Source organism: Anser brachyrhynchus, assembly GCF_964034855.1.
Source record: "Anser brachyrhynchus genome assembly, chromosome: 4".
Lineage (NCBI taxonomy): Eukaryota > Metazoa > Chordata > Aves > Anseriformes > Anatidae > Anser > Anser brachyrhynchus.
Window position 1 is genome coordinate 11,937,701 of NC_137698.1, and position 13,034 is coordinate 11,950,734.

Here is a 13,034-nt window from a genome sequence, read left to right on the forward strand (position 1 = left end):
CTTCTCTTGCTTTGGACGCTGGTTGCTTTGCCATGCCCCTGGCTGCTCAGCTGGTCGCCTTCTTTGCTGCATGTGGGCTTTTTTTTGCTGTTTTTTTTTTTGCAAGCCCGTGTGCAACATCTCTCCCCCAAAGGCAGCTGCCTGTCTCCCTTCCTCCCCCTCGGCCCCACCACAGCGGAGGGCCACGGATCAGCATGCCCGTCAGCAACAGGCACTGCGCCGCTTCTCCGTGGCGAAGGGCAACAGTGGCTGCTAAGAAATCGTGGGATAATAGCCCCTTTGAGGGATGCTCGCTTCGTGCTTTCGGGACGCAGCCTCGGTGGTGGGACCGGGCAGGGGGAGGGGGGCGCGGAGGCATATGACAGCGCTGACAACAAGCGGGCTTTGTGCGCTGCGCCCAGGGACATCCACAGCTGTTCTAGCCCCTCTCCTGCCTCTACAAAAGCTCAAGCGAACGAGTGTAAATCATAAGATTTTAGCGATTCGGTCCCTGCCTGCCTGCAAAAAGCGAAGCTGTGCCGTAGCATCTTCTCCTCACAGCCACGCAGCAGTCCCCAGGGAGGAGAGCCCGCCTCGGGTCCTGCTCTGGCTGCTGCTTTGGCTCCTGGAAAGGGGATGCCCTCGGGCTGGTCCCTTTGGTTCGGGTTCCCTTTCCTCCTGTCACTGGGGAACACCGGCAGCCCATGTTGCCTGTGCTCGTTGACGTATGAAGACCAAGGCTTGGCCACCATGGCAGCCAGGGCACCAGAGCACGCACTGCCTGCCTGGCGTTAACTCCACGGGCCCTTGGCATCACTTTGCCCATCATCACTTGATGGCTGTGGCTTGCTCACAGGGCAACTTGCGCTTCGTCTGCAAATAACCAGGCCGCCAGCAGTCTGTGCCCCCCCCATCCCACCCACAGCTGCCGTTGGGCAGCAATGGGAACGCTTGCCTTTGCCTTGACCCCGGACCCAGCTAAAACCTGCTCTCCTGCCCGTATCTGGGAGAGGGAAGGACGAACCCTAGCAGGGAGCGAGAGCATACGTGCACGCAGGTGCAGAAAGCTGGCAGCCAAACAAAGGGAGATCGTGGGAGCAGATAGGGGCGCGTGCAGGCTGCGGAGCTCGTCAGCGGGACTGCGAGCAAGACCAAAGACAAGTGGAAGGGGAGCGGGAAGGAGCCAGGTTCTCATCGACGGCAAGGAGCTGAGATGCACCAGTGATAGGACACCACTGCTTTGCTTAAAACCAGGAACCTACGGTGGGGCTTTAGGTATCCTGAATGCTCTTTGCTTGGCCGGCTGTGAGAAGCGGGGGCTCACCAGGCAGCTGGCGCATCCCGCAGGACGGAGCTGCCCGGCCACCCTAGGAAGGACTGCACGAATGCCTGCCAAGCATCCCCAGCCTCAGCTGGCTCCTCACCTCCAAAAGCTATCCTCACGTCTCTCATCGGCCTTCTCGGGGCAGTTCAAAGACACGCAGCCCCTCGCGCAGCGGGGAGCTGCCGCCGGCCTCGCCGGAGACAGGCCTCCGCTTGCAGAGCCGGTGAACCGGTTCCAGGGGCGCGAGCTGCATGGGCAGGCTCTCCCACGCACAGAGGGGTTTTGCATAGCCGAAGTGCAGAGCACAGGCTTCATTTTTCGCTTCTCTGAAGGCAGGAGTCAGGCCAGGGAAGGGTGATGAGCTTCAGACGAAGCAACTGGTGCAGGAACCACGGAGCTCCAGACTTGCTGGAGAGAACAGGTCTGGCAGAGCCAGCTAAAGACCCTTGCCCTGTGCCAGGTGAACGCTGTCAAGCACCTGACCAGATGCCAGCCGGGGCAACAAACCCCCCAGACTCTTCCAAATGCTCCTCCCAAAGCTGGGGCTCTTGCAGAAGGAGTAGCAGCCTCCGAGCTGCCGAGCAGCATTGCTGGGGGCAGCACCCACCACCCCGTCTTATTTCGGTGCAGCCCCTCGTCCGACGCTCCGGGCATACTCAGGAAACGTAGCTAGGTCTGGGAAAGCCACTGCCACAGGAGGAGCAGACTGCTGATTTCTGCCTCTCCCAGATAAAACTCGCTCTCTCCCTTGCTGCTCGGTGGCTTTCGGTGTTTACAGGCACCAAGGAACATTTGCTCCTTGCACGCCTTCCAATGGAGCGTGGGAAAAGCTCTCACCCGAAGCAAAAAAAAAAAAAAAACAAAAAAAAAAACATGGGAATTTGCTTTCAAGTCTATTCTTCTTGCTCTCTTTCTCTCCAAGTGAAAAGCCCTGAGCTGGCTTTTCTCTTTGCAAGGCAAGTTTTCTGGCCAAGGCAAACTGGCGTTTGTCTCTCGTGCTGTCAGCGGGGTGACAGGCGTCCATACCGGCCGAGGGGCATCGCTGCAGCGAACCGACCAGGACAGAGGGAGTGGAAGCAGGGGGCACGGGGCCCGTGCGCACCTTTGCCCCCTTTTAAATCAGGAAAACGGCACATTTTAGCTTCAGCATGAGGAAATAAATGCTCGGTTTGGGGAGCAGCAAAAGGAGGACTGCAACCCGTGGTAAAAGACCCAAGGGACCGACTCTGTACCCAGACAGAAGGGGGAGGAAGGCCCTTTATGCCCAGAGCTGAAGGCAGATCTCACGTGCCTTCCCACGCTGCGACCTGCGAGCAGCCCAGCACGATCTTCCCCGGGTGAAACTCCCCCCCGCGAGGGCTGCCTTAGGTGAGCAGCTGCGGCGGCGGCCAGACCCGGAGCCGACGGAGGTGTTTGCTTTCTCCATCTTCCCCCCACGCCCTCTTTTTAATTGTTTGCACGTCAAGAAAAGACTTGCAAAGGGTTGCAGCCTCCCGAACGGAGGCAGGCGTTGAGCTCACAACCCGAAACTGCCTCTTCAGAGGCAGCCAGCACCCACCTCCCTCGGTTCCCACGTCCTCTCCCCAGCCAGGAGCATCCCTCATGGAGCAGCAGCCTCGTCCCCCGCCTCGCTCCGCTCACCCCGCAGCAGCTGCACCCCTCGCTGTTAATGAGCACGGAGAAAATCAGCACGGAGCTGCCATTCAGGGCCCCTCGCACACACCAAAGCATCCCCGTGCATTAATAATCCCTTTCAAAAAAAAAAAAACCCTTCCTCGCACACGTTCCCCCTCTCTCACCCTCAGATGCTTTTCAGGAGGAACTGTGTTTCATCTGAGGTGTGAAAACAGCGCGGTGAAATTTTAATGCAGCCTGAACGTGACGCGAGACCGCTCGAGTGTCTTTCAAGCAGCCTGCCTGTCTCCGGCAGCCTCTTTGAAGGCGAGATCGCTTCGGCGCTGCGCGAAGAGCTTCAAAGAGAATATTTGGGACAGATTTTGACACGACTCGGGGAAGGCAGCAAGCCTCCGAGCAGCTTTCCCCCCAAGGACGAGCGCGGCCTGGTCCCACCGGACCATATGGGAGGCACTGGGGGGACCAGGGCTGCCCGAGGCCGGAGCCATGGGGGTCAGCACCCATGGTACACCCACTGAGTGCTACCCTTTTGTACACACCCCCATGGGGAAAGGTGTCCTAGACCTCTGGCTACATCGCAGGCCACACCAGTGGTGCACCCCCGGCCGTGATTTAAAGGGACGGAAAGCAGGGGAGAGGTCCCTGTACCCAGAGTGGCTGTGTTGATAGGAGAAGTATGAAAATAAGGCAAAACACTGGGGCTAGCCCAAACAGAAAGAGATGCTGATAGCACCCAAGGACTCCTCTATGTCCAGGACAGGTAAACAAATGGGAGACAAAAAAACAACAGTGTACAAGAAAGTAGAGCTAGGACATGAATGAACAGGATGAAGTAGCATGGGAAGAGGGGGGAAACTTCAAGAGGGGCTTTGGAAGCCCCCGTGAGCTCAGCTAACAGAAGTCCCTCATCCATTTTGCTGCTTTTCAGCATCACACGTGGTTTATTGGCTCCCTAGGGCTGCCCAGATCCACTACCAGCACACTGCCCTCACTCAGGAAAATGTTGTATCCCCAGAGGCCTTTGAGCCCAGCTTGGGAAGTTCAAAGGCTAAAGTGAGAAGCAGAGCCCCACGTCTCCTGCCAAACTGGGCACAGTGGAACAAGCCGGCCTGGGGCATGCTGGGGAGATGCAGGCTGCAGCCCTCTGTGCTTTGTGCCATTAAAAAATGAAGGGTAAAGCCCTTTGAAAGGAGGGTAGAGCAGGTAAGGCCCCTCGGGGTACTGCAGCAGTTTGGCTTTCCTCTGCCAATTCTGCAGTGCAGGAACACCTTCCTTGAAAATGTAAATGCAAATCACAGCCATCCCCAGGTTTATATTAAATTATTATGATGATTTTTATTTTTGGAGGTCAGATTTGGAGCCTGGAGCTACCTATGGAGAGGAATCAACCTGATATTAACCTTGGGGTCATTTCTCACACCAAGAGAGGACGTTCCCCTCTTTAGGGCTACCGTATCTCCCTGCAGACACCAGAGGCCTTCACTTAGGAGAACTAGCATCTGCTTTAACACCCCCTGTGTGTTTGTGGCTATTCAGAGAAGTACAGCTGATGCCCCTGGCCTGGCTGTCAGTGGGAAACAAATGCAGATAAGACCCTGTCATAGGTTGCCCCAAGAAGCCCCAAAGAAGGATCTCATCTGCAGAAAATCAACGGATCTCAGAGATGAGTTGTATTTGCAAGAGGTTTGGCAGGTGTGTCTCCTAGGACATTTTCTGAATGAGAGCTCTCAAAGTCAACTGGGAAATGAAATCAACTGGGAAGTGAAATCAACTTGCCAGAATTAGCCCAGAGATGGCAGAGGCACCATGCCACCTACAGCAGGCTTGCCTAAGGACAGTCACCAGCTATGTGGCAGGACTGTGCCACCCCCAGAAACATGTCAGCAAGGTATTTGGGCTGAGGACAAAGCTTGGGCCCAGTCTGTGCTCTCTCGGTTGCAGGAAGATGCGAGATGGTGAGCTATCTGCTTCCTTGGGGCCTGCTGCTCCTGAAAGGTGGCAGCCACAGGAGACTGGAGACAGCTGAATGCAAATTATGTCCTGAGTGTAATAAAAGAAAACAGCAAAACTCGGTTAGATAACAGCCACACCTTGAGAGCAGCCGACACACCCGTGAGCATGTCTGTGGGGAAACGTCAGAGTTTCCACGTGCTCACACCCTTTATATTTGAAAGCTATCTTCTGAAGCTCTCACTCCTCACAGCAGGGCACACTTGTGCCATGAGTGCAGTTGTGCGGAGCCATTTGGTTCTACTGGGCAGTCCCCATGCCTGGGGACAGCTCCTCCAACAGCGTGGCAGAGCTAACTGGCTGGATGGTGTAGCCCAGGCTGGCCGGAAGATGCACCTCCAAAAAGCCACCAGTGGCCTGAAGTCTCTGTGATGAGTGATGGCCAACAGTCCAAGGAGACACACAGGTACAAGAAGGTAGAACCATACTGACCAGAGGCTGTTGTGCTTCTTCCAGAGCCCGCAGGAATATTCCCATGTATGAGGACCCAAGGTCCATGGAGACCACAATCCTTTCTCCTGCTGTGCCCAAAATGCACAGGCGTATGGAAATCTTCTGGCCTCCAGCAAACTTGCAGGACTCCTTGGACTATAGTTGGTGTATTTGGGTTTACTATTCCCAGACCCCTCATCACAGAATCACGGAAGGGACATCGCCTATGGAGAAGACTGGTGCAGGCTGTAGTGAGGGTCCCATCAGCACTAAAACAGGGCAGGGACACGAGACACCAGCCTGATTACTACCTGAAATGCTGAAATGCCAAAGTACTGTGCCGGGCTGTGATATGCATCGGGCACAGCACCTTGGCATTAGTACTCATTGGCTCTTGGAGTAGAGCAGAAAAACACATGGTGGGGTGGGAAGATACACGGTGTGTTTCTGTGCTATCCCCTCTCCCAGGGGCTGTTTTTGCAAAGATAAGATTCAGCCTTTCAAGAGTGGCATCGGACAAACGAGCCCCCCCTTTTTATTTTATCAGTGGGCCTTGATTTATGGAGCAGTAGAGGAGCTGCTCCAACCAAGGCAGGAAAAAAGCAGGGCTGTGACCTCATGGACCAAAACTGGACCCTGCTTGGCTTTGAAGCTGTAGCTGACACCACCTTGAATGTCTTTCCAAAAGGTTGGATCTGCAAAGGACAGGCCTAGGATGAAGGCAGGTGAAGCTCTCTGCATGCTGTTCTTGCCAGACAAACTCAGAAACAAAAGGCCTCTGCCATTAAACAAAATAAAAAACAATGACAAAAAGCACCACCACAAAACCCACCATCTTCTCTAAAATCAGGTACCAGTGGGTTTACAGCTGCTGCCCTCGTCTTCTAGCTCCAGGCCTGCACCACCCGTGTCCCTCACTCAGACAGGCCGAAATGCGCCCAGGAATGGCTGCATGTTTTGTGGGCAGAGAATTATCAGAGGAGTCAGGAGCTGGAATTTGTCCCGTGAGTACAACGAGCTCCTGCAGAATGAGGTTAGCGGATGTTTCAGGTGATTCACTGTCTTCTGGTAACTGCCCAGCTCCCCGGGCGTCACCGGCGTGCAAAAACAAGGCAGGCCTGGGTGAATCAGAGGGCTGAGGGAAGAGTGTCGGCAGCAGTGGGCAAAGGCATGCAAATGTTTATTCGGGGCCAGGCCGTAAACTAACACTGTTTTCCAAACGTGCAGTGAGCTTCCTGGAAAAAGGTTTCTCTCCTGCCGTGTTCCGGGAGTGTCTTGGGAGAAAGCCCCTTGCTCCATCTTCCAAAGGCAAGCGCTGGAGTGGAAGTCCAGGCCGAGCCATCTGCATGTGGCACCTCCTCACACCCTCCCAAAACACACCCAGTGAGCTGTCCGTGCCAGGCAGCTCGTGGTAAGGTTTCACTGGTGCTGCCTGGATGATGCTGGTCATCTCCAAAAGATGGGGAAGTCTTTTCTTCTGTCTCCTGCTGGCCTCCAGGACACATCTCCAGACCCTTCGGCCTTGGTTACTCTGCCAGGCACCTGAGCTACAATAATTTTCTCACTTCTACAGCTGCCAAGAGTATTTGACAGGATACTAGGGGTCTCAAGTACCCACAGGTTACTTTGGGCAGGCCAGATGAATGTCAGGGTCTGGAGGATGAAGGAGGGAGCAAAGAACTCAGTGCCAACTCAAAGTATCATAACCACAAGCTTCTCGCCTTAATCTAGTGAAGCAGTTGTCACAGAAAGAAGAGGAGCAGAAAACACAGGGCTTTGCAGTGCAGCCCAATGGCCTTTCATGCATCCCAGGGCAAACTTTATAGTTATACCCTGATGAACCAGCTAGCTCTGTGCTCAGTGTTTGCCTTGACGATGACCACTTACCTGTGGGAAGACAGCTGAGATGCTGAAAAGCTAGCCATGGACGTGAGAAGCAACCTTTTGGGGGTGGAGAGGAAGGACCAAGGGGCAGGTGGGACCATCACTATTGCTCATTTGAGGAAAGCAAATGGGAGAAACTTATGACACTGCTGTCTTTCTTGTGCTTAACCTTCACATGAAAGTCAAATCCAGAGGCGCATGACCCTCTGAAAGGATGCATCGCCCTCTACAAACCGCCAAGATAAACAGATAACTAGCTGAAACTCTGCAGTCTCTCTCAAGCACTTACAGTTACTAAGCCAAACCCTTGCCCGGCATTTAGCCATGATGATGAGCAGAAAAGGGGTCTGGAAATGGGCCAGGATTGCGAAAGAAGAGGTTCACGAACTTTTAGCTAGGTGAAATGTGTATGAGTTGTAGCAACGCCCATTATCAGAGGAGGAGCCACCTCCAGTTCTCAAGTCTTGCTCTCCAAGAACTGCTGGAGGGCTGGAGCAGGACCAAGGCAATGGCAAAGGATGAGCCCAGCGTCCTGTGTTTATAAGAATTGAATGCAAGCTATAGATCCATAATTCAGTGCCTGGAAAATTAACACACAGGAAGGACTAATATAGTCACTTAGGGCTAACATATGAGCTAAGAAGCAAACAAGAACCATTCCATACTACACCATTTCAATTTCTTCTCTCAGTGATTTGGCAGAAAATCATTTAGAGTGCTTGTCATACAGTGTAAAGATGCTTACAACTCTATTCCCATTGCTCACTAAGTGTCAGGGACCAAACTGGTGCCCCAGAGGTGTTCATGCTTAGTGGCTGGAGATGGTTCACCATAGCTTTACCCTGTCCATGACTGCTATGTCTGCCTGCCCCCCTCCTTCTTATCCAAGTGTCTGGCACAGGCAGGGTGATGGGGACAGGCAGCTAGCCAAGGCCAGCTGCTCTCTCATGACAGCTTTGCTTTAACGAAACTCCAATGGGCTGGAAATAATGTTGGGTGTCAATTATCCATGTGGCATGTGGTCTGCAGCCTGTGCCCACTTCAGAGAGAGATGCCCCCCACAGGATGCTGTACCCAGTGAGCAGCAGTCAGCCCCAGACAAGGGCATCCCTGCAGCCAGCTGCAAACACCTGGCCACCACAGACAGACCAGTGAGGAAGTCCCTTCTCTCTGGCACAGGCCAACACTGCCAGCAAAGCCCTCTCCTATCTCCCAAGCCACCACATCCAGTGAACATTATGGGAGGATGGGAACCACTGTGTCTCCACAAGAGATCATTGGGCTCTCTGGTTTCTTTGCCATCCAGCCAGTGCCCAGCGCTGTCCAGGGTCTTTTCCCTGTGCAGTAGCTCTCTTAAGCCATTGCAGATGCCTCGAGAGCTGTGTAACAGCGATGCCAGGCTCTGCCTTGCCAGAGACACCTCCCCCTTGCAGCCTGCTCTCCCAAACTGTCTGGCAGTTTTCCATGCCTTCCTTCATGACAAAGCTTTGATGGGCACGGCTAATTTATTGCTATTGTCTAGCAAAACGCTGGGTGTCACATACAGTTTTGAACTGCTTCGTCTTGGTGCTCGTGCTTGATGCTCCTTTGAAGCTGAGGTTGCTCCAGGACATCTCATTTCCTCCTTTGTTTCCCTGCTGGTAAATGCACGTTCCTATGCTTTTGGCTTGAAGTGAAGTCTCCCTCACTTTCTGTCTTGCTGACTGCCTCCAGCTTTGTGTTAATGCCCCACACTGCGATGGCACACCGGCACAGCACCAGTGATGGTAAGCAGATCTGCTCAAATCAGACTCCTGCAACACATGGACACTCACCACCCCAGGAGGGCTCACCCCCTTCAGGGATTTCTAAGGTTTATAGTGACCTTCCTCATTCATGGTCCTGGAGAGCAGAGAGCAGTGTGAAATAGAACCAAAACCAACCAACCAACCAAACAAACACACAGAAAAAATCCCCGGACTCTGCTTTCCCCAGCAGTGAAGCACAGTATTTAAGCACCCACTGCTGTACTGTGGATTCAGTAATCCCAGCAAAGGCCCAGCAGCTACGCTCCAGTCATGTAAGTGGCAGTGTCAAGCCTTCTCCTAGCTCCGTGTGGTCCAAGTGGGCAAAATTAGAGGTAGTGACGAATTTAGGGAAAAAAAGAAAAAGAAAAAAGGAAAAAAGGAAAAAAAGAAAAAAGAAAAAAGAAAAAAAGAAAAAAAAAGAAAAAAGAAAAAAGAAAAAAGAAAAAAGAAAAAAGAAAAAAGAAAAAAGAAAAAAGAAAAAAGGAAAAAGGAAAAAGGAAAAAGGAAAAAAAAGAAAAAAGAAAAAAGAAAAAAGAAAAGAGAAAAGAGAAAAGAGAAAAAAGAAAAAAAAGGAAAAAGGAAAAAGGAAAAAAAAGAAAAAAAGAAAAAAGAAAAGAGAAAAAAAGAAAAAAGAAAAAGGAAAAAGGAAAAAAAGAAAAAAGAAGAAAAAAGAAAAAAGAAGAAGAAAAAAGAAGAAAAAAGAAAAAAGAAAAAAGAAAAAGAAAAAAGAAAAAAGAAAAGAGAAAAAAGAAAAAAGGAAAAAGTAAAAAAAAAAGAAAAAAGAAGAAAAAAGGAAAAAGGAAAAAGAAACAAAGAAAAAAGAAAAAAGAAAAAAAAAAGAAAAAAGAAAAAAAAGAAAAGAAAACGGAAAACAGAAAAAGAAAAAAAGGAAAAAGGAAAAAGAAAAAAAGAAAAAAGAAAATGGAAAACAGAAAAAAAAGGAAAAAGGAAAAAGGAAAAAAAGAAAAAAGGAAAAAGGAAAAAAAGAAAAAAGAAAAAAGGAAAAAGGAAAAAAAGAAAAAAGAAAAAAGGAAAAAGGAAAAAAAGAAAAAAGGAAAAAGGAAAAAAAGAAAAAAGAAAAAAGGAAAAAGGAAAAAGGAAAAAGGAAAAAAAAGAAAAAAGAAAAAAGAAAAAAGAAAAGAGAAAAGAGAAAAGAGAAAAAAGAAAAAAAAGGAAAAAGGAAAAAGGAAAAAAAAGAAAAAAAGAAAAAAGAAAAGAGAAAAAAAGAAAAAAGAAAAAGGAAAAAGGAAAAAAAGAAAAAAGAAGAAAAAAGAAAAAAGAAGAAGAAAAAAGAAGAAAAAAGAAAAAAGAAAAAAGAAAAAGAAAAAAGAAAAAAGAAAAGAGAAAAAAGAAAAAAGGAAAAAGTAAAAAAAAAAGAAAAAAGAAGAAAAAAGGAAAAAGGAAAAAGAAACAAAGAAAAAAGAAAAAAGAAAAAAAAAGAAAAAAGAAAAAAAAGAAAAGAAAACGGAAAACAGAAAAAGAAAAAAAGGAAAAAGGAAAAAGAAAAAAAGAAAAAAGAAAATGGAAAACAGAAAAAAAAGGAAAAAGGAAAAAGGAAAAAAAGAAAAAAGGAAAAAGGAAAAAAAGAAAAAAGAAAAAAGGAAAAAGGAAAAAAAGAAAAAAGGAAAAAGGAAAAAAAGAAAAAAGAAAAAAGAAAAAAGAAAAAAGAAAAAAGGAAAAAGGAAAAAGGAAAAAGGAAAAAGGAAAAAGGAAAAAGGAAAAAAAGAAAAAAGAAAAAAGAAAAAAGAAAAAAGAAAAAAGAAAAAAGAAAAAAGAAAGAAAAAAGAAAAAAGAAAAAAGAAAAAAGAAAAAAGAAAAAAAAAAAAGAAAAAAGAAAAAAGAAAAAAGAAAAAAGAAAAAAGAAAAAAGAAAGTCCTGGGAATACCTCATTGGCCTAAATCACGTACCAGGGCTGGACCTCCTTCTGATGATGAAAACTTGCTGCTTCCATGGGTATTAATGAATAATAATAATTAATTAATGGCTTATATAAAGACCTGCAAGCTTTTGAGCATTCCTTGCCCTGCTATGCTGCCATCTCCCACCGCCTCCTATAGCAGGAGGTATAAGTGTCTCCCTGAGGGGCTGCAGAACAGCAAGAAGAGACTTTGGAGACCGAAGTTCTGGATTTGCTGCATCCTCAGAGCATCACGTGAGCTGGGCCACATCTCAGAGCTCATTCCTCCAGGAAGCTGATGGGACGAAGAAGATGAGGAGGGACGTGCTTTGGCATTGCTGCTGTGGTCCAGTCCTGCATCAGGGGACAGTTTACACCCAAGAGCTGCTTATGCATGCTCTGCAGTTAGTGGTTTCAGCTGGCATTTCTGTGCCAAAATCAATTAGTTTTGTCTCCACTGGAGTGCTGGTTTCCTTGAAAGCTGGTGTTGATGGTATCGCACACACTGAAGGTGTACTGTGCTGCGTGGATCTGACACGCAGAAAGAAAAGTGTTTCTCTTTCATTTGCAGAATTTCCCTGACTAACCTGGAAGAGTCCCGTGCTTTCCTGAACAGTGGCCAGGATCCTCCTGCGGAGCAAAATCGTACAGTATGCTGGCCAGCAAGTAACATGGGAGCAAGACAAAACTATCCTTCTGGGTCAAAATGTCCATGTATTTTGCAAATAGAGGGGGGGGATTTCCTACAGTCATGACAGAGGTCCTGTCCTTTTCCTGTGCAATGTCAGAAAAAAAATAATACCAAATGCCAGAGGTCCTGCTGTTCCTCAGTCACTAGCACAGGCATTGGACGAAGCTGTCTCCTTCCCAGGGCTTTTTTTAAGAGGAAAGGTTTAAGCAGGTCTTTTGGGTCAAACGACCAGAGGTCTGACCAGCACGGAGCTGCCCAGACTCCTTGGAAATATGTAAAGGCACAGTCATAAACTAGCTGTGCACTGGATTCTGGCCTTTTAGCCCAAGGAAAGAGCAAAGTACGTGCAGGTGAGTCACATTTACAGTAGGTAGATGAACCTCGTTACAAAGTACTGCTTTCGCCTTGCTGGTTGCAACACGTTCAGTGCCCACGGGCACTGGCACTGCCTTTTGCTCTGAGATCCGTAGCCCAGGAGCTGGACAAACATGCAGTTTCCACAGCCAGACACAGCTCACACAGCTCTCTTCTCCCCAGCTGAAAAGGGCCACATCCTGGAAACCCAGAGCAAGAGCTTCACGGCCAAACCACTCTCAGCCGTTTTAGGATTGAGTCAGACAAAAATAGAAATAGCTGCAAAAATGCTTTTTACATCGTTTTCTGAAGTGAAAGCAAAGACTCAGAAGACACTCTGGGCAATCTGCGAGTCCAAATGCGGCAGCTTGGAAGGGAGGGTTTAACAGATGAGTGAATAGCTGGGGGGCATCTAATAATGCTTTCAACAACTCGTTCCCAGGATTTAGCCCAAGTGTTTTTTCAGATCACAGCTGGGCTGCAGGAACAGAGCAGGAACGCGGGCGCGCACTGAGATCTGCTACTCTGTGCAGGCACCGCAGGATGCTGTCCCCAGACCGTGTGGTTGTATGCAGCTCCCTTGCGCTGGGTTTTGGGTCTGGGGGAAACAGCCAGGACTCCTACAGGCCATGGTCTGAGTGTAGTAAAACCGCTGCGAGGTCACAGCCCTAGAGGGGCATCTACCAGCACAGGACTTGCAAGCCCTTTGTATGCCCAACACAGCCTCTGGTCTCTGATACCCCCCTAAAGCGCAGCCTGGCGACTGCCACGTCCAGCCTGGAGGGTGGCGGGCAAATGAGAAGCCAATAAATCTGCTCCCAGAAGGCACAGCCTGAGGGCTGGAGAGCTGGGGCACGGAGCTGCGTGTCGGGTGCTGACCGCTGCTGCCTGAGCTCTGCAGAGGGCACACGGGTGGCTGCTCCTCATCCAGCTGGCAAGCAGGGCCGCAGGCACTGTCCTGCCCCAGGGGATTGCTCTCAGCATCCCAGAAGGCAGGCACAAAGACAACACTGTGTCCAGGGAGGAAGCCAGGAGCTGGGC